A 20,000-nucleotide genomic window follows, 5' to 3' on the forward strand; every position below is an offset into this window, starting at 1 on the left:
ATGATCCGATTTGGACCAAATACTAATAAGTACAAGTCATTGTTCAATTGTGTATAACAAAAATATTAGTCTTTTTAGTAGCTATATCTAACAATAAACCGATCTAGACCATATTCAACATGGATGTCGAAAAGCCTAACATAAGTCAATGGGCCCCAAAAAAGCCGCATTTATAAGCTTTTTTGAGGCCAAGACTTTAAATCGAGATATCGGTCTATATGGCAGCTATATGCAAATCTTGATCGATCTAGACCAAATTGCAGAAATATGTGAAATTGCTTAACTTAACTCCCTATTCCAAATTTCGGCAACATTGGACTATAAATGCGCCTTTTATGGCCCCAAAACATTAAATCGAGAGATCGGTCTATTTGGCAGCTATATCCAAATCTGGACCGATCTGAGCCAAATTGGCGAAGCATGTCGAAAGGCCTAGCACAACTCATTGTACCAAATTTCAGCAAAATCGGATAATAAATGTGGCTTTTATGGGCCTAAGACCCTAAATCGGAGGATCGGTCTATATGGCAGCTATATCCAAATCTGGACCGATCTAAGCCAAATTGGCGAAGGACGTCAAAGGGCCTAACACAACTCACTGTCCCAAATTTCAGCAAATTCGGATAGTAAATGTGGCTTTTATGGGCCTAAGACCCTAAATCGGATGATCGGTCTATATGGCAGCTATATCCAAATATAGACCGAACTGGGCCAAATTGACGAAGGATGTCAAAGGGCCAAACACAACTTACTGTCCCAATTTTCAGCAAAATCGGATAATAAATGTGGCTTTTATGGGCCTAAGACCCTAATTCGGAGGATCGGTCTATATGGCAGCAATATCCAAATCTGGACCGATCTGGGCCAAATTGACGAAGGGTGTCGAAGGGCCTAACACAACCCACAGTCCCAAATTTCAGCAAAATCGGATAATAAATGTGGCTTTTATGGGCCTAAGACCCTAAATCGGAGGATCGGTCTATATGTCAGTTATATCCAAATCTGGACCGATCTGAGCCAAATTGACGAAGGATGTCGAAGGGCCTAACACAACTCACTGTCCCAAATTTCAGCAAAATCGGATAATAAATGTGGCTTTTATGGGCCTAAGACCCTAAATCGGATGATCGGTCTATATGGCAGCTATATCCAAATCTGGACCGATCTAAGCCAAATTCACGGAGGATGTCGAAGGGCCTAACACAACTCACTGTCCCAAATTTCAGCAAAATCGGATAATAAATGTCGCTTTTATGGGCCTAAGACCCTAAATCGGCCGATCGGTCTATATGGGGGCTATATCAAGATACAGTCCGATATAGCCCATCTTAGAACTTAACCTGCTTATGGACAAACAAAGAATCTGTGCAAAATTTCAGCTCAATATCTCTATTTTTAAAGGCTGTAGCGTGATTTCAACAGACAGACGGCCAGACGGATGGACATGTCTAGATCGTCTTAGATTTTTACGCTGATCAAGAATATATATACTTTATAGGGTCGGAAATAGATATTTCGATGTATTGCAAACGGAATGACAAAATGAATATACCCCCATCCTTCGGTGGTGGGTATAAAAAGTACAACTCCCATATCGATTATCTATTATAAAGGGTGTTTTTTAGCTATTATCATTTTGGCATTATAGGCTTCGCACGTTTCGAGTTCTGTTTCACTGTCAAACATCTTCAGTTTGGTCTATCATATAACCATGAATCGTATTACAAACGAACAACACTTGCAAATTATTGAATTTTATTATCGAAATGCGTGCTTAAGAAAGTTCATCCCGCTCTTCTTCCATTCAGCGACGAAGCTCATTTTTAGCTCAATGGGTACGTAAAACAGCACAATTCTCCATTTTGAAGTGAAGATCAGCCAGAAACATTGCAAGAGCAACCAATGCATCTAGCATAAGTCACAGTTTGGTGCGGTTTATGGGCTGGTGGTATCATTGGACCGTACTTCTTCAAAGATGATGCGAGTCGTAACATAACTGTGAATGGTGAGATGATATCCAAATTTTTATTCCCACCACCGAAGGATGGGGAAGTATTCATTTTGTCATTCCGTTTGCAACACATCGAAATATCCATTTCCGATCCTATAAGGTATATATATTCTTGATCAGCGTAAAAATTTAGGAAGATCTAGCCATGTCCGTCCGTCCGTCTGTCTTTTGAAATCGCGCTACAGTCTTTAAAAATAGAGATATTGGGCTGAAACTTTGCATAGATTCTTATTTTGACCATAAGAAGGTTAAGTTCGAAGATGGGCTATATCGGACCATATCTTGATATAGCCCCCATATAGACCGATCTGCTGATTTAGGCTCTTAGGCCCATAAAAACCACATTTATTGTCCGATTTTGCTGAAATTTGGGATAGTGAGTTGTATTAGGCCCTTCGATATATTTTTTCAATTTGGCTCTGATTGGTCCAAATTTGGATATAGCTGTCATATAGACCGATCTCTCGATTTAAGGTTTTGCGCCCATAAAAGGCGCATTTATTGTTCGATGTGGCCGAAATTTGGGACAATGAGTTAAGTTAAGCCCCGCCACATATTTCTGCAATTTGGCCTTAATCGATCAACATTTGGATATAGCTGCCATATAGACCGTATTGAGCTACCAATAAATCCAGAAAAAGCACAGTTTGGTGCGGTTTATGGGCTGGTGGCGTCATTGGACCGTACTTCTTCAAAGATGATGCGAATCGCAAAGTAACTGTGAATTGTGAGCGCTACCGTGAGATGGTATCCAACTTTTTATACTCTACCCCATAGGACGGGGGTACACTAATTTCTCATTCTGTTGGTAAATCTTCGAAATATTCGTCTAAGACCCCATAAAGTATATATATTCTTGATCGTCATGACATTTTAAGTTGATCTAGCCATGTCCGTGCGTCTGTCTGTCGAAAGCACGCTAACTTTCGAAAGAGTAAAGGGAGCTAACCACTTGAAATTTTGCACAAATACATCTTGTTTGTATAGGAGACCACCGTAGCGCAGAGTTTGGCATGTCTGAAAGTATGGGTTCGAATCCTGGCGAGACCATCAGAAAAAATTTTCAGCGCTGATTTTCCCCTCCTAATGCTGGCAACATTTGTGAGGTACTATGCCATGTAAAATTTCTTTCCAAAGAGGTGTCGCACTGCGGAACGCCGTTCGGACTCGGCTATAAAAAGGAGGCCCCTTATCATTGACCTTAAACTTGAACCGGACTGCACTCATTGATATGTGAGAAGTTTGCCCCTGTTCCTTAGTGTAATGTTCATGGGCAAAATTTGCAATTTACTTTTTGTTTATGTAGGTCAGTTGGGATTGGAAATGGGTCATATTGGTCTATGTTTTGATATAGCTGCCATATAAACCGATCCTGGATCTTGACTTCTTGAGAAGACGCAATTCCTACCCGATTTGGCTGAAATTTAGCAAAACGTGTTTTGTTATGACTTCCAACAACTGTGGTACCAATGGTTTAAATCGGTCAATAACCTGATATAGCTGCCATATAAACCAATCTAGGTCTTGACTTCTTGAGTCACTGGAGGACGCAATTATTGTCCGATTTAGCTGAAATTTTGCATGAGGTGTTTTGTTAAGACTTTCAACAACTGTGTTAAGTATAATGCAAATCGGTTCATAATCTGGTATAGTTGTCATATAAACCGTTCTTGGATCTTGGCTTCTTGAGTCAATAGAGCGCGCAATTCTCATCTGATTTGGCTGAAATTTTCCATGCTAAGTATGGCGAAAATCGGTACATAACAAGATATAGCTGCCATATAAACCGATCTGGGATTTTGACTTCTTGAGCCTCTAGAGGGCGCAATTCTCATCCGATTTGACAACCATTTTGTACAACAGCTTCTCTCATGACCTTTAACATACGCGTCTAATATGGACTGAATCGATGAATAGCTTGACACAGCTCACATATAAACCGATCTCCCGATTTTGTTTCTTGAGCCCCTACAAGGCGCAATTCTTGTCCGAATGAACTGAAGTATTACACAATGACTTCTACAGTGTTCAGCATTCATTTATGGTCCGAATCGGACTATAACTTGATATAGCTCCAATAGCATATCAATTCTTATTCAATTTTCTTTGCTTGCCCAAAAAGAGATACCGCGCAAAGAACTCGACAAATGCGATCCATGTTGGAGGGTACATAAGATTCGGCCCGGGCGAACTTAGCACGCTCTTATTTGTTTTATTGGGTTGCCCAAAAAGTAATTGCGGATTTTTTAAAAGAAAGTAAATGCATTTTTAATAAAACTTAGAATGAACTTTAATCAAATATATAATTGCCATTTTGTTCGATAACCTTTTGCCATCTTCCTGGCAAATTTAGTATTCCACGCTTATAGAACTTATGGCCTTTATCTGCAAAAAACTGAACCAAGTGCGATTTTATAGCCTCATCATTGCCGTAAGATTTACCATTTAAGGAGTTCTGCAAAGATCGAAATAAATGGTAGTCTGATGGTGCAAGGTCAGGGCTATATGGTGGATACATCAAAAGTTCCCAGCCAAGCTCACTCAGTTTTTGGCGAGTGACCAAAGATGTGTGCGGTCTAGCGTTGTCCTGGTGGAATATGACACCTTTGTAAACAAAATTTCGCGCACTTTTTTCTAAAGCAAGCTAAAATGAACAGCTGATAACTGACAGAAGAAAGAATTCAATTACAAAGTCACAAGCCGCTAACAAAAATTTGTCATAGTCGGCGTTGACAAATTACTACTATATTACCGACAATTACTTTTTGGGCAACCCAATATATACCCGATGTGGTGGATATCCAAAGTTCGGCCCGGCCAAACTTAATGCCTTTTTACTTGTTTTTAGTTTCTGCTTATAAAGAGAAACCATGCAATGAGTTTGACAAATGCGATTTATAGTGGAAGTGATTCGGCCCAACCGAACTTAACACGCTTTCACTTTTGTTGATATTTTGGAAGGAAATAATTTTCTTAAAATGCAACACTGTACCCTACATTTCTTGTGCATTCTGCATTTCTTGGCAACACTAAAAAGTAAGATGGCTGGACCGATTATTAAATATGCCAAAATCGATTTTGATTTTGGGCCGATGGCTTCTTGTTCAAAAACTCTTAGAACTTGTTGTAGATTACGATTTTGGCAACAGCTTGGTAAGAGATTTTTGGCCCACCCTAATGTACATACATACAATATTTTAAGATTCAATTAAACTTATGGTTGGTATACAAACATATTTCGTACAGATGATATTTCTAATGGTCGGTATATGACGTTGGCAACCCGTGTTCACAAAACCATTCCCCACGTTGTGAATATTTTCAACAACACATGTTTATGATAATTACATCATTTATACATGGTTTTGCACCTTCATTTACCAACCAGTTTATTCTTTAACCTTTACTCATAGCATTTTTCTTTTTATTTCAGATTCTTAACGTAATTTAGGTAAGTTTTCCTTAACATATAGATGTGAAGTTAATGTCTTATCGGGAAATTTGGCCAAAAGAGCGCAGCTGTACTTAACATGAGGTCAAGTGATCTATGTGCGTTACCAAAGCAGTTTAGAGAGAAGCAATTAAGATAGATTTGATCTGACGAAATGCACTATATCATGAGGCACAACACAATCGATTTTCTTCCGGTGGGTATTAATGAGCGAGAGAGAAGCTGTAACAAACTTTTCAGCACGCTGTTATCCTAGGCATTGGGTTAAATTATGAATAATTTTGTGTAACAAGAGACGGTTGGAACCGTAAAGTTTTTTCGTCGTATTGTGTTGCATCAGAGGAAGCAAGTAAAAAGACATTAAGTTACGCGGGGCCGAACGTTGGATACCCACAACCTCAGGCACACAGAAAAAAAATAAATCTTAGAAAAACCAACCAACTACCAAATTTATATGTCCAACTTTAAATTCTCAACGAATTTTAGCACTGAATCGAAGACATTATTTGTTGAAGAAGGCTTGTGGAGACTTGACAGATAAAATTATTGAAATTTTGTGGATTTTCAACAAATTACTTATTTGGGATAGTTTTAAAATAGGCGTAGAACCATGTAGATCACAAAACTCCCATGCCGTTCATGACTTGCAAACCCAGGTTCAAATCCCCCGGCCGGTCAAAAAAAAATTTTTTTTTTTCTTTAAAAATATTTTAGAAAATTTGTATTCAAAAAAAAATTTTTAAAGTGGTTTTACTTTTTTTAAATTCAATTAATTGGAACAACATACACTTGCTGTTATATGTTGGCTAGCAAAGAGTGCCTTTCAACAACAAATTTCGGTCGCTGAAATTCAAAATAAATTGTTGCAGGAAAATTAACAAATTTCGTCGTCGTTTTTTCGACCAAATTGTTGTTTTTCGAAATTACTTTTATCTGTACATATCTATTCACAACATTTCGATAAAATCTATGGAAAATGCATCATTTATGAACCCGTAGCAGCTATATCAAAATGTGATTCGATCTAGGCAAAACCCAGCAAGGACATCAAGGATCTAACACACCTCACTGTTTTCAATTTCAGCGAAATCGGGTAATAAATAAGCCATTTATGGGCAAAGGACTATAAATCCGGAGATTAGTATGTAGGACAACTATTACAAAATATGGTCCGCTCGGAACCTTACTCCGCGCATAACCATACTCCGATGAAGGACCTAACACAGCCTACAGTGCCTTATTTAAGCGAAATCGGGTAAAAAATGAGGGGTATATTAAAATATATATCTAGAAGGCCCGATACCGATGACGAGGTTCTTAAAACAACTCACTTTTGCCAAATTTCAACGAAATCGGGTAATGTATGCGGCTTCCATGGTCCTTAAACCTTAATTTAGGAGATCGGTCTGTATGGGAGCTATATCAAGATACTGTCCGATCTAGGCCATGTTCGATACCGGGTAACGAATGCTGCTTTTATGGGCCTAATAGCTTAGTTTTGGAGATCGGTCTATATATCAATATATTATCCGATCTTTAGAAAATTCAATACCGATGTTGAGGGTCCTAAGACAACGACCTTTCAAATTCCTGCGAAATCGGGTAATAAATGGGACTTTAATGGGCCTAAGGGCTTAATTTGGGGGATAGGTCTATATGGGGACTATATCAAGATATTGACTGATCTAGGACATATTCGATACCAATTTCGAGGGTCCTAAGACAAATCACTTTGTCAAATTTCAATGAAATCGGTTAATTGATGCAGCTTCTATAAGCCTAATACCTTAAATTGGTATATCGTTCTATATCATATCAAGATATTGTCCGATCTAGAGCATAATCGTAACCGATGTTAAGGGTCCTACGAATATTCACTGTACCAAATTTCAGCTAAATGCGGAAAACAATGAGAGGTACTCTAAGATATCTCACATATGCAAAATTTCAACAAAATCGGGTAATAAATGCGGCTTCTAGCGGCATCAGACCTTAAATCGGTCCTTAGACAACCCACTGGGACAAGCTTTGCCGAAATTGGGCTTCTATGGGCCTTTAAAAGGGTGATCGGTCTATATAAAGGCTATGACAAGATATTTTCCGGAATATGCCATCTTCGAACTTAACTTTCCCATGATGAAAAAATTAACTGTGCGTAGTTTCAGCTCAATATCCTAATTTTAATACCCATCACCAAAAAGTGGGGGTATATTAATTTTGTCATTCCCTTTTGCAACACATCGAAATATCCATTTCCCACCCTATAAAGTTAATATTCTTGATCGTCGTAAAAATCGAAGACGATCTAGTCATGTCCGTCCATCTGTTTGTTAAAATCACGCTACAGTCTTTAAAAGCAGAGATATTGAGCTGAAACTTTGCACAGATTCCTTTATTGTCCATAGGCAGGATAAGTTAGAAGACGAGCTATATCTGACTATATCATGATATAACCCCCATATAGACCGATCCGCCGATTTAAGGTCTTAGGCCCATTAAAGCCTCATTTATTAACTGATTTGGCTGAAATTCGGGACAGTGAGTTGTGTTGGGCACTTTGACACCCTTCGTTTATTTGGTCCGGATCGGTTCAGATTTGGTTATAGCTGCCATATACAATAGACCGAACCTCCGATTTGGGGTCTTAGACCCATAATAGCCACATTTATTAACCGATTTGTCTGAAATTTGGGACAGTGAGTTGTGTTGGGCCCTTTGACATCCTTCGTCAATTTGGCTCAGATCGGTCCAGATTTGTACCGATCCTTCCATTTAGGGTCTTAGGCCCATAAAAGCCACATTTATGAACCGATTTGGCTGAAATTTGGGACATTGAGGTGTGTTGGGACCTTTGATATCCTTCGTCAATTTGGTCCGGATCGGTTCAGATTTGGATATAGCTGCCATATAGACCGATCCTCCGATTTGGGGTCTTAGGTCCATAAAAGGCACATATGTTATACGATTTTGCTGAAATTCAGGACAGTTCGTTGCGTTATGCCCTTCGCCATCCTTCTTCAATTTGGCTGAGATTGGTTCAGATTTGGATATAGCTACCATATAGAGCGATCCGCTGATTTAAGGTCTTAGACCCATAAAAGCCACATTTATTAACTGATTTGGCTGAAATTTGGGGCAGTGAGTTTTGTTAGGCCACTCGACATCATTCTTCAACTTGGCCCAAATCGGTCCAGATTTGGATAAAGCTGCCATATACCGTTCTCTCGATTTAAGGTTTTAGGCCCATGAAAGGCGCATTTATTGTCCGATTTCGTCAAAATTTGGGACAGTGAGTTGCGTTAAGCCCTTTGACATCTTTCTTCAATTTGTTCCAGATCGGTCCAAATTTGGATATAGCTGCCATATAGACCGACCTCTCGATTTAAGATTGGAACTTTGTGCAGATCGTGACGTTACTTCATACCTCCTCATACCCTCGGTGAATGTATAGAAGAGCACCTGGTCTCTCAGATAACTTCTCATAATCCTCATCAGACACTCCGGGAGTTTAAAGACCATATTCATGGCCCGCATATGGTCTGATATAGCTGCCATAGATCGGTTTCTGGGGTCTTGACTTCTTGAGCCACTAGAGGGCGCAAGTATTATCCGATTTGGCTGAAATTTTGCATGAAAGTGTTTTGTTATGACATTCAACAACTTTGCTAAAAATAGTTCAAATCGCTCCATAACCTGATATAGCTGCCATATAAACCGATATGGGATCCTGACATCTTGAGCCTCTACAGGGAACAATTATTATCCAATTTAGCTGAAATTTTGCATGAGGTGTTTCGTTATAACATTCAACAACTTTGCTAAGAATAGTTCAAATCAGTTCATAACCTGATATAGTTGCCATATATACCCATATGGGATCTTGACTTCTTGAGCCTCTAAAGGGTGCAAGTATTATCCGATTTGGCTGAAATGTTGTACAACGGATTCTCCCAAGACCTTAAACGTACCTGTCGAATATGGCATGAATCGGTTTATAGCCTAATACAGCTCCCCTATAAACCGATCTCCCTAATTGACTTCGTCAGCCCCTTAAGTGCGCAATTCTCACTAGATTTGGCTGAAATTTTACACAATGACTTCTAATATGGTCTCCAATATTCGTGTATCCTTTGTTTGCCTAACAAGAGATACCGCGGAAACTCGACAAATGCGATCCTTGGTGGAGGGTATATAAGATTCGGCCCGGCCGAACTTAGCATGCTTTTACTTGTTATTTCTCTCTTTTGCTTTTGATAATGGCGTTTCCAAGTGCCTTTTTTGCCTCCTTATATTGGATATGCTCTGCTTCTACTGCACCCCTGCATTTAGCTTTGGTGTACTTTCGCATTTTTCGGTTGCAATTACCTTTGGGTTCATCAATTAAGTCATTCCACCAATGGATGGTGGCTCTGTTGGTTCTCGGTCCCTTAATCCTAGGCATTGCCTTATTACATCCCTTAACAATAATGGGCTTGATGCGATTTGCTGCTTTCGAGGCCAAATTTCGAGTGAATTGGTTAACAAATGATAACATTATTGCAATATAAGTCCAAATCGGACGATCATATATATGGGAGCTATATCCGAATCCGAACCGATTTATTTTCCAATTTCAATAGGCTTCGTCTCTTGGCAAAAAAAAATGCCTATGCCAAATTTGAAGATGGTCGGATGGGAATTTGTGTTTATACCCACCAACGAAAAACACTGGGATAGTTGTGGTTGCAAAGTCAATGGAATATTGGACGACGGTCTTTGGCTCAGCTGAACCTTAGCTGTCAAACGCAATGCTGTTTAAATAAATGTGGACAGATGTGTTACTTAATGGAACAGTTTGTGACTTCTGTATATGAAGCACGACGTTGATGTCTTCTATTGAGTTGCCCAAAAAGTAATTGCGGACTTTTCATATAGTTGGCGTTGACAAATTTTTTCACAGCTTGTGACTCTGTAATTGCATTCTTTCTTCTGTCAGTTATCAGCTGTGACTTTTAGCTTGCTTTAGAAAAAAAGTGTAAAAAAACAATATTTGATTAAAATTCATTATAAGTTTTATTAAAAATGCATTTACTTTCTTTTAAAAAATCCGCAATTACTTTTTGGGCAACCCAATAGTTGCTACTATTGAACTTGCCAGATCACTTTGATACCCCATATAACTTGCCAATGTTCATATTCAATAATTCAGACGGGCGCTCAAAAACCCTGCTAATAGCAATAGCAAGGTACTGGAAGCCGATTTAATATAGCCGTTTAGCTATATGAAATCGAAGACGACAATCTGAAAAGACTCATACTTTTTTTTAGCTTGTTTGCAGAATCCATAAACACTTCATCACACTCTTTTCGGGTATTCCTTCTTTTGACAATTACTATTGTTATCCCATAATTCTATATTCCTCCCTGCCTACAGACCTCTTTTCTCGAGTGTACTCTCTATTTACATGCTCATATAAGTTAGACTAATATTTTAAGCAAATACAGCCTGAACATGTGTATATTAGATGAATTACTTATACAACAGTGACATATATTTCTAATTTGAAAATATATTGCAAAGAGAGAGAGAGAGAGAGATAGGTTAAAATCCATAAATAAGTTATCATACTCACACACTCATACGCAGGTATTACTACGCATTGCCAATAACAAATTGAATTCATTTCTGCAAATGATTAGATTAAAGCAAACATTTTGATGATGCGAAACACAAACAAGTGTGGATTTAATTATTTAGCAAATTGCCAGCAACCCGCAGCTCTAGCCTCCGGTGGCACAACGTTTGTTGACTTGTTGACAAACATTTGGCATTTTTAGCCTCGGGATGAACGGAAACTGTCATACAGCTTAAATGAATTATCCAACAAATATTTAAAGTATTCAGGCCACAATTATTTCATATATTTACCCATTTTGGTCATTTAATTATTTTCTAATTGAATTTTTAAACCTCAAATGATGCTTGCATGATAGCCTTTATGGATTTAAATACCAAAAAACCAGCTGCTGCATTTGTGTATGTGACATGGCCTCGGCCATAATTTTGGTGTGAATTTAAACAAAACAATAATTATAATAATAAATATATATATTTAACAATGTAACAGGAAACCGGTAAAATGATACAATTTAAATAACTATGTTAATAATTGCAAATGCAAATGGATAGATATTGACAACGATATATCAGTGCAGTTGACTTACGAGTATAATATCGCTAATGGATAGTAAAGTGGAGTGAGCTGTAAGGGAAAATTAAAGAAATTTAGTTTTCATTAATAAGTTTTAGTTTTCATGAAATAAGAGGAAAATTAAAAAAAAAAAACACGAAGTAAAATAGAGAGATCGATTTATATGGGAGCTGTATCGGGCTATAGACCAACTCAGACCATAACAAGTAAAAAGGCGTTAAGTTCGGCCGGGCCGAACTTTGGATACCCACCACCTCGGGTATATGTGAATAACCTTTCGTCAAAATCCAGTGAAAAATGCATACCTTATGCCCCATAGCAGCTATATAGACATATCATTCAATTTAGACCAAATGCTTATAAGTACAAGTCATTGTTCAACCGAGAGATCGGTCTATACCGCAGCTATATCCAAATATGGTTCGATCTGAGCCAAATTGAAGACAAACATCGAAGGGCCCAACACAACTCACTGTCCCAAATTTCGGCGACATCGGACAATAAATGCGCTTGTTATGGGCCCAAAACGTTAAATCGAAAGATCGGTCTATATGGCAGCTATATCCAAATCTGAACCGATCAGGGCCAAATTGAAGAAAGATGTCGAAGGGCCTAAGGCAACTCGCTGACCCAAATTTTAATGGGCCTAAGACCCTAAATCTGAGGATCGGTCTATATGGCAGCTATATCCAAATTTGGACCGATCTAGGCCAAATTGATGAAGAATGTCGAAGGGTCTAACACAACTCACTGTCCCAAATTTCAGCTAAATCGGATAATAAATGTGCCTTTTATGGGCCTAACACCATAAATCGGAGGATCGGCCTATATGGCAGCTATATCCAAATCTAGACCGATCTGGGCCAAATTGACAAAGGATGTCGATGGGCCTAACACAACTCACTGTTCCAAATTTCAGCAAAATCGGATAATAAATGTGGCTTTTATGGGCCTAAGACCCTAAATCGGGGGATCGGTCTATATGGCAGCTATATCCAAATCTGGACCGATCTGGGCCAAATTGACAAAGGATGTCGATGGGCCTAACACAACTCACTGTTCCAAATTTCAGCAAAATCGGATAATAAATGTGGCTTTTGTGGGCCTAGGAACCTTAATCGGAGGATCGGTCTATATGGCAGCTATATCCAAATTTGGACCGATCTGGGCCAAATTGACGAAGGAAGTCGAAGGGCCTAACACAACTCAATGTCCCAAATTTCATCAAATTCGGATATTAAATGTGGCTTTTGTGGGCCTAACACCATAAATCGGAGGATCGGTCTATATGGCAGCTATATCCAAATCTGGACCGATCTGAGCCAAATTGACGAAGGAAGTCGAAGGGCCTAACACAACTCAATGTCCCAAATTTCATCAAATTCGGATATTAAATGTGGCTTTTGTGGGCCTAAGAACCTTAATCGAAGGATCGGTCTATATGGCAGCTATATCCAAATCTGAGCAGATCTGAGTCAAACTAACGAAGGATGTCGAGGGGTCTAACACAACTCACTGTTCCAAATTTCAGCAAAATCGGCTAGTTAATGTGGCTTTTATGGGCCTTAGACTCTTAATCGGAGGATCGGTCTATATGGCAGCTATATCCAAATCTGGACCGATCTGAGACAAATTGACGAAGGATGTCGAAGGGCCTAACACAACTCACTGTCCCACATTTCAGCAAAATCGGATAATAAATGTGGCTTTTGTGGGCCTAAGACCTTAAATCGGCGGATCGGTCTATATGGGGCTATATCAAGATATTGTCCGATATAGCCCATCTTTGAACTTAACCTGCTTATGGACAAAAAAAGAATCTGTGCAAAATTTCAGCTCAATATTTCTATTTTTAAAGACTGATAGCGTGATTTCAACAGACAGACGTACAGACGGACGGACGTGGCTAGATCGTCTTAGATTTTTACGCTGATCAAGAATATATATACAATACTTTATAGGGTCGGAAATGGATATGGAAATGGAAGTAAAATAGAGAGATCTATTTATATGGGAGCTGTATCGGGCTATAGACCGATTCAGACCATAATAAACACGTATGTTGATGGCCATGACAGAATCCGTCGTGCCAAAATTCATTCAAATCGGATAAGAATTGCGCCCTCAAGAGGCTCAATTAGGAACCAGTTTTGATGGACCTCGGCGGATGTTTTAAGATGGGTTATTAACCAATCCGTATCAAATTTTAAGCAAATAAGTTCAAACTTTAATAACTACGGTTGACAAATGACAACGTTATTGCAAATTACCCAAAATTTGACGAACGTATATATGGGAGCTATATCTAAATCTGTACCGATTTCGGGCAAACTCTGCAGATATTGTGGTAGTCGTCGAGGAAAGCATTGCACAAAATTTTGGCAAGATTGGTGAAAAAATGCGCTTGCAGTGGCTCTAGAAGTGAAAATAGCGCGATATATTGGGTTGCCCAAAAAGTAATTGCGGATTTTTTAAAAGAAAGCAAATGCATTTTTAATAATGAACTTTAATCAAATATACTTTTATTACACTTTTTTTCTAAAGCAAGCTAAAAGTAACAGCTGACAACTGACAGAAGAAAGAATGCAATTACAGAGTCACAAGCTGTGAAAAAATTTGTCAACGCCGACTATATGAAAAATCCGCAATTACTTTTTGGGCAACCGAATACATATATGACAGCTATATCTAAATCTGATCCGCTTTCTATGGAATTCACCAGTAATGTCTGAAGTAATAAGAAAATCCCTCCTGCCAAATCTCAAAAGAATCGGGTTACAAATGAGCACTTTATTGCATTTTTTTTCTCAAAATCGGACGAACATATATATGGGAGCTATATCAAAATCTTACCCGAGTTGGAGCAAATTTCTCAGATATATTGGTAGTTGATGAGAAAAGCGCTGTACAAAATATTGGGAAGATTGGTCAATGAATGCGCTCGCAGTGGCTCTGGAAATGAAAATCGGGCGAAATGATATATGGCAGCTATATCTAAATCTGGACCGATATCTACGAAATTCACCAATAATGTCTGAGGTGATAAGAAACTTCCTCCTGCCAAATCTCGAGAGAATCGGTGAACAAATGAGCAATTAATTGCGATATTTCTCAAAATCGGATGAACATATATAAGGGAGCTATATCTTAATCTGAACCGATTTTGAAAAAACATCTCATATATTGTAGTAGTCATCGTGGAAAGCGTTGTTCAAAATTTTGGCAAGATTGGTCAATAAATGCGATCGCTGTGACTCTAGAAGATAAAATCGGGCTTTATATATATATGACAGCTATATCTAAATCTGAACAGATTTCCATAATATTCACCAGTAATGTCGAGAGTCAAGAGAACATCCTTCCTGCCAAATTTCGAGAGAATCGGTTAACAAATGACAAACTTATTACTGCAATTCGGAAGAACATATATATGGGAGCTATATTCAAATCTGAACCGATTTTTTCAAATTTCAATACGCTTCGTCTTAAGAACGAATAACATACCTGTGTCAAATTTTAAGATTGTCAGATGAAAACTGCGACCTGCGATTTTGTACACAAATTAACAAATCTTTGTTCCAAATTTCAGCCAAATCGGATGACAATTGAGGCCTCTAGGGGTCAAGATGTCAAATCAGGGAATCGCTTTATATGGCTTTATATCTGTCTTTAGACCGATTGGGATCATTCTTGACATGGATGTTGAAAGTCATAACAAAAGTCTTTGTTCCAAATTTCAGACAAATCGGATGAAAACTGAAGCTTCTTTAGGCTCAAGAAGTCAAATCGGGCGATCAGTTTATATGGGGGCTATATCTGTTTATAGACCGAGTCAGATGATACTTGGCATGGATATTAGAAGTGATAACACAAATCTTCATTCCAAATTGAATGCAAATTAAGGCTTCTAAGGGCTCAAGAAGTCAAATCGGGGGATCGGTTTATATTGAAGCTATATCCAAATCTGAACTGATGTGGCCCATTTGCAATTCCCAACGGCAAACAATAATAAGAAGTATCTATGCAAAATGGCATGTGGCTAGCTTTACGTGTTCGACCGCTATGGTGATTTCAATAGACGGACGGACGGACATGTCTAGATAGAATCAGAATGTCGAGGCTATCCAGAATATACATCTTTACTTTATGGGATCGCATATTAATATTTCGAGGTGTTACAAACGGATCGACTAGATTTGTTTACCCCCATCCTATGGTGGTGGATATAAAAAACAACTTTAAATGTATTAAGTTCGACCGTGCCGAACTTGAAATACCCACCTCCTTAGGCTATATTCTTGAGTCTCTAGACGGCGCAAATCTTATCCGATCCATCAACAAATGTGTCATGTATGGCTCAAATCGGTTCAGAACTTGATATAGCTGCCATATAAACCGAGTTCGCATCTTGACTTCTTAAGCCGATGGAGGGCGCAATTATTATCCAACGACTTCTTATATGACCTTTAGCACACGTATCAAATCAGTTCATAACTTACATCTTAAATGGCATATTAATTTGTATCCTTTATCCTTTGTTTGTCCATAAAGAGATATCGGCCAAATAACTTGACAAACGCGATCCATGAGGGAGGGTATATAAGATTCGGTCCCACCGAACTTAGCACGCTTTTACTTTATTTTATACCCACCACCATAGGATTTGGCTGAAATTTTGCATTCAGTGTTCTGTTATGACTTCCAACAATTGTGCCAAGACTGGTGGCAATCCATCTATAACATGATATATCATGTAAACCAATCTCTCGAATTGACTTCTCATTACTTCCAACAACTGTAACGGTCCAAATCGATCAAGAACATGATATAGCTATACCATTTAAACCGATCTCCCGATTTGTGCCCCTCGATTTCGCTGAAATTTTGCACATAGCGTTCTGTTATGACTTCCAACAATTGTGTGAAATACGGTCGCGAATCGGTCTATAGCCTGATATAGCTCCCATATACTCCGACCTCCCGATTTGATTTCTTGAGATCCTACAAGCCGCAATTTTCATCTGATTTGGCTGAAATTTTGCACGTAGTGTTCTGTTATGACTTCCAACTGTGCCAAGTACGGTCGAAATCGGTATAAACCGATCTCTCGATTTGACTTCTTGAGTCCTTGCAAGCCGCAATTTGTGTCCGATTTTGCATGGGGTGTTCTGTTATTACTTCCAACAATTGTGCCAAGTACGGTCCGAATCGGTCAAGAATATGACATATCTCCCGTTTAAACCCTTCTCCCGATTTCACTTTTTGAGCCCCTGGAAGCCTAAATTTTCATCCGATTTGTCTGCAGTTTTGAATATAGTCTTCTGCTATGACTTCCAACAACAATGCCAAGTACAGTCCGAATCGGTTTGTAACCTGATATAGCTCCCATATAAACCGATCTCCCGATTTGACTTCTTGACCACTTAGAAGCCGCAATATTTGTCCGATTTGGCTGAAATTTTGCACATAGTGTTCTGTTATGACTTCCAACAACTGTGCTAAGTAGGGTCCAAATCGGTCTATAACCATATATAGCTCCGATATTTTAGCAGAATCCATGGTGGTAGGTTCCCAAGATTCGGCCCGGCCGAACTTTGCACTCTTTTACTTGTTTTTTTATACCCACCAACGTAAAATTCTAAGACGATTTAAGATGTCCGTGTGTCTGTCCGTCCGTCTGTTGTAATCACTCTACAGCCTTCAAAAATTGAGATATTGACCTAAAATTTGACACAAATACGTCTTTTTGATGCACGCTGGTTAAGTTCTTGAACGGGCCAAATCGGACCATATTTGGATATGGCTGCAATATAGACCAATCTGCCGATAAAGGGTCTAATGCCCATAAATGCTTTATTTTAAACAGTGAGTAGCTTAAGGCTTCCCGACATCTGACCCAAATCTGGTTCAGATCGGACTATTTGCAGATATAGCTCCTTTTAAAGGGTCTCAAGCTCATAAAAGCTCTCTTTATTTCGCTGAAATTTGAAACAGTGCGTTATTTTAGGCCTCCCGACATCTGACCCAGATATGGTTCAGATCGGATTTTTTATCCGATTTTGCTGAAATTTGCAACAATGAGTAGTTAAAGACCTCCTGATTTATGACAAATATGGTTCAGATCGGACTTAATTTAGATATAGCTGCCTATATGGATAGACCGATCTGCCTATAAAGGGTCTGAAGCCCATTAAAGCTTTATTTATTACCCGATTTCGCTGAAATTTTACACAATGAGTAATTTTAGGCCATCCGACATCTGACCTTAATATGGATTAAATCGGATTATATTTAGATATAGCTGTCTTATAGACCGATATCTAAATAAAGGGGTCTGAAGACAATTAAAGAATTATTTTTAACCGATTTAATGCCTCCCAATATAGGACCCATATATGGTTCAGAACGGACTATATTGAAATATAGCTGCCACATAGGCCGATCTGCCGATAAAGTGTCTGAAGCCTATAAAAGCTTTATTTATTACCCGATTTCGCTGAAATTCAAAGCAGTGAGTTGTTTTAAGCCTCCCGATAACTGAGCTTAATATGGTTGAGGTACGACTATATTTAGATATAGCTGCCATATAGACCGATCTGCCGATAAAGAGTCTGAAGTTAATAATAGCTTTATTTTTTATCCGGTTTCGCTGAAATTTGAAACAGTGGGTAATTTTGGGTCTCCCGACATCCGTCCCAAATATGGTTCGGATTGGACTGTATTTAGATATAACTGCTATATAGACCGATATGCCGATTTCGAATTCGAAAACCACCTTCGACTGTCATAGATCTCTCAACGAGATGGCCGAACAATTCAAAATTCACCTGTTCTGGATGACGGTCCATAGATATATCCCAGAAGATTACAGAGCAGACCAGCTTGCGAGACTAATAACTACCTGAAACATTCGAGGGACATTGGAATCTGTGGCAATACCTTTAGCGATATGTATGCCAAGCCTTCAGCATCAAGCCCAAAAAGCAAAGAATGACAGATGGCCACAAATAGGGACTTGTGAACATTCCAAAATTAGGTGGCCCAATCTAGACCTGAAGAAGCCTACCAGTAGTCGCAGTCCTTGTGTTCGTCATGACAGGACACTGTCTGATGGGAAAACATGCGACATATTTTGCAGACACTGTGAGGGCATCGATGAAGTAGAGCCTATAGAAACAGTGTTGGGCACATGTGGTAGTGTGCGTAATATTTGCAAGCTCATGGGCGTATGTTCTTGTTCGCTTATGCATATATGTGCAACAGTGTGTGTGTGTGCACTGCTATAGAATATCTGCTGCGTGTGTGTCCCGCACTTGCAGCCAGAATGAGTTCTACTTTGGGTTCTCGTTTCTCTGAGAACTTGTCTGATTTAGCGGATATGAGCATTCACAAGTTGTTGGGCTTTTTAAAGCGATTTGAATGGCTCAACATTGACAATTAGAAGGCATATTCGTTCTCGTCTTCCTGTGGTATCACAATGAACGAAAACGTCTAGGTGAGTCTGAGGGCAGATTGCCACTAAATCCTAACCTAACCAATTTGGCTAAAATTTTGTACTTGGTATTTTGGCTATGACTTCCAACATCCAAGCTTAGTATAGTTCAAATCAAATTATTTGGTTTCAGAGGCAGCTTTAAAATAAACTTAAAAGGCTTATCCTTTGGCTAGGTGAATTAAAATTTGTATACCCTCCACCATAGGATGGGGGTATAATAATTTCGTCATTCTGTTTGTAACTACTCGAAATATTCATCTGAGACCCCTTAAAGTATATATATTCTTGATCGTTGTGACATTTAATGTCGATCTAGACATGTCCGTCCGTCTGTCCGTCTGTCTGTCCGTCTGTCTGTCCGTCTGTCTGTCCGTCTGTCTGTCCGTCTGTCCGTCTGTCCGTCCGTCCGTCCGTCCGTCTATCTGTCGAAAGCACGCTAATTTTCGAAGGAGTAAAGCCAGCCGCTTGAAATTTTGCACAAATATTTCTTATTAGTGTAGGTCGGTTGGGATTGTAAATGGGCCATATCGGTTCATGTTTTGATATAGCTGCCATATAAACCGATCATGGGTCTTGACTTCTTGAGCCTCTAGAGGGCGCAATTCTTATCTGATTAGATTGAAATTTTGCACGACGTGTTTTTTTATAATATCCAACAAAAGTGCCAAGTATGGTTGAAATCGGTCAATAACCAGATATAGCTGCCATATAAACCGATCTGGGGTCTTGACTTCTTGAGCCTCTAGAGGGCGCAATTCTTATCCGATTGGAATGAAATTTTGCACGACGTGTTTCGCTATGACTTCCAACAACTGTGCTAAATTGGGTTCAAATCGGTCCATAACCTGATAT

At 38.9% G+C, this 20,000-nt stretch overlaps 1 protein-coding gene across 2 annotated transcripts in view; it reads left to right on the forward strand.

The window, feature by feature from the left end:
- Positions 1-20,000, forward strand: part of LOC106088610 (sodium/hydrogen exchanger 9B2) — a 161,882-nt gene that overhangs the window by 60,829 nt on the left and 81,053 nt on the right. For both annotated transcript variants that reach the window (XM_059365396.1, XM_059365395.1), the window contains exon 3: positions 5,445-5,462. The gene's annotated coding sequence lies outside the window, so the exon portion shown is untranslated. The remainder of the gene's footprint in view (positions 1-5,444; positions 5,463-20,000) is intronic.

The sequence above is a fragment of the Stomoxys calcitrans genome, chromosome 3, assembly GCF_963082655.1.
Source record: "Stomoxys calcitrans chromosome 3, idStoCalc2.1, whole genome shotgun sequence".
Classification (NCBI taxonomy): domain Eukaryota; kingdom Metazoa; phylum Arthropoda; class Insecta; order Diptera; family Muscidae; genus Stomoxys; species Stomoxys calcitrans.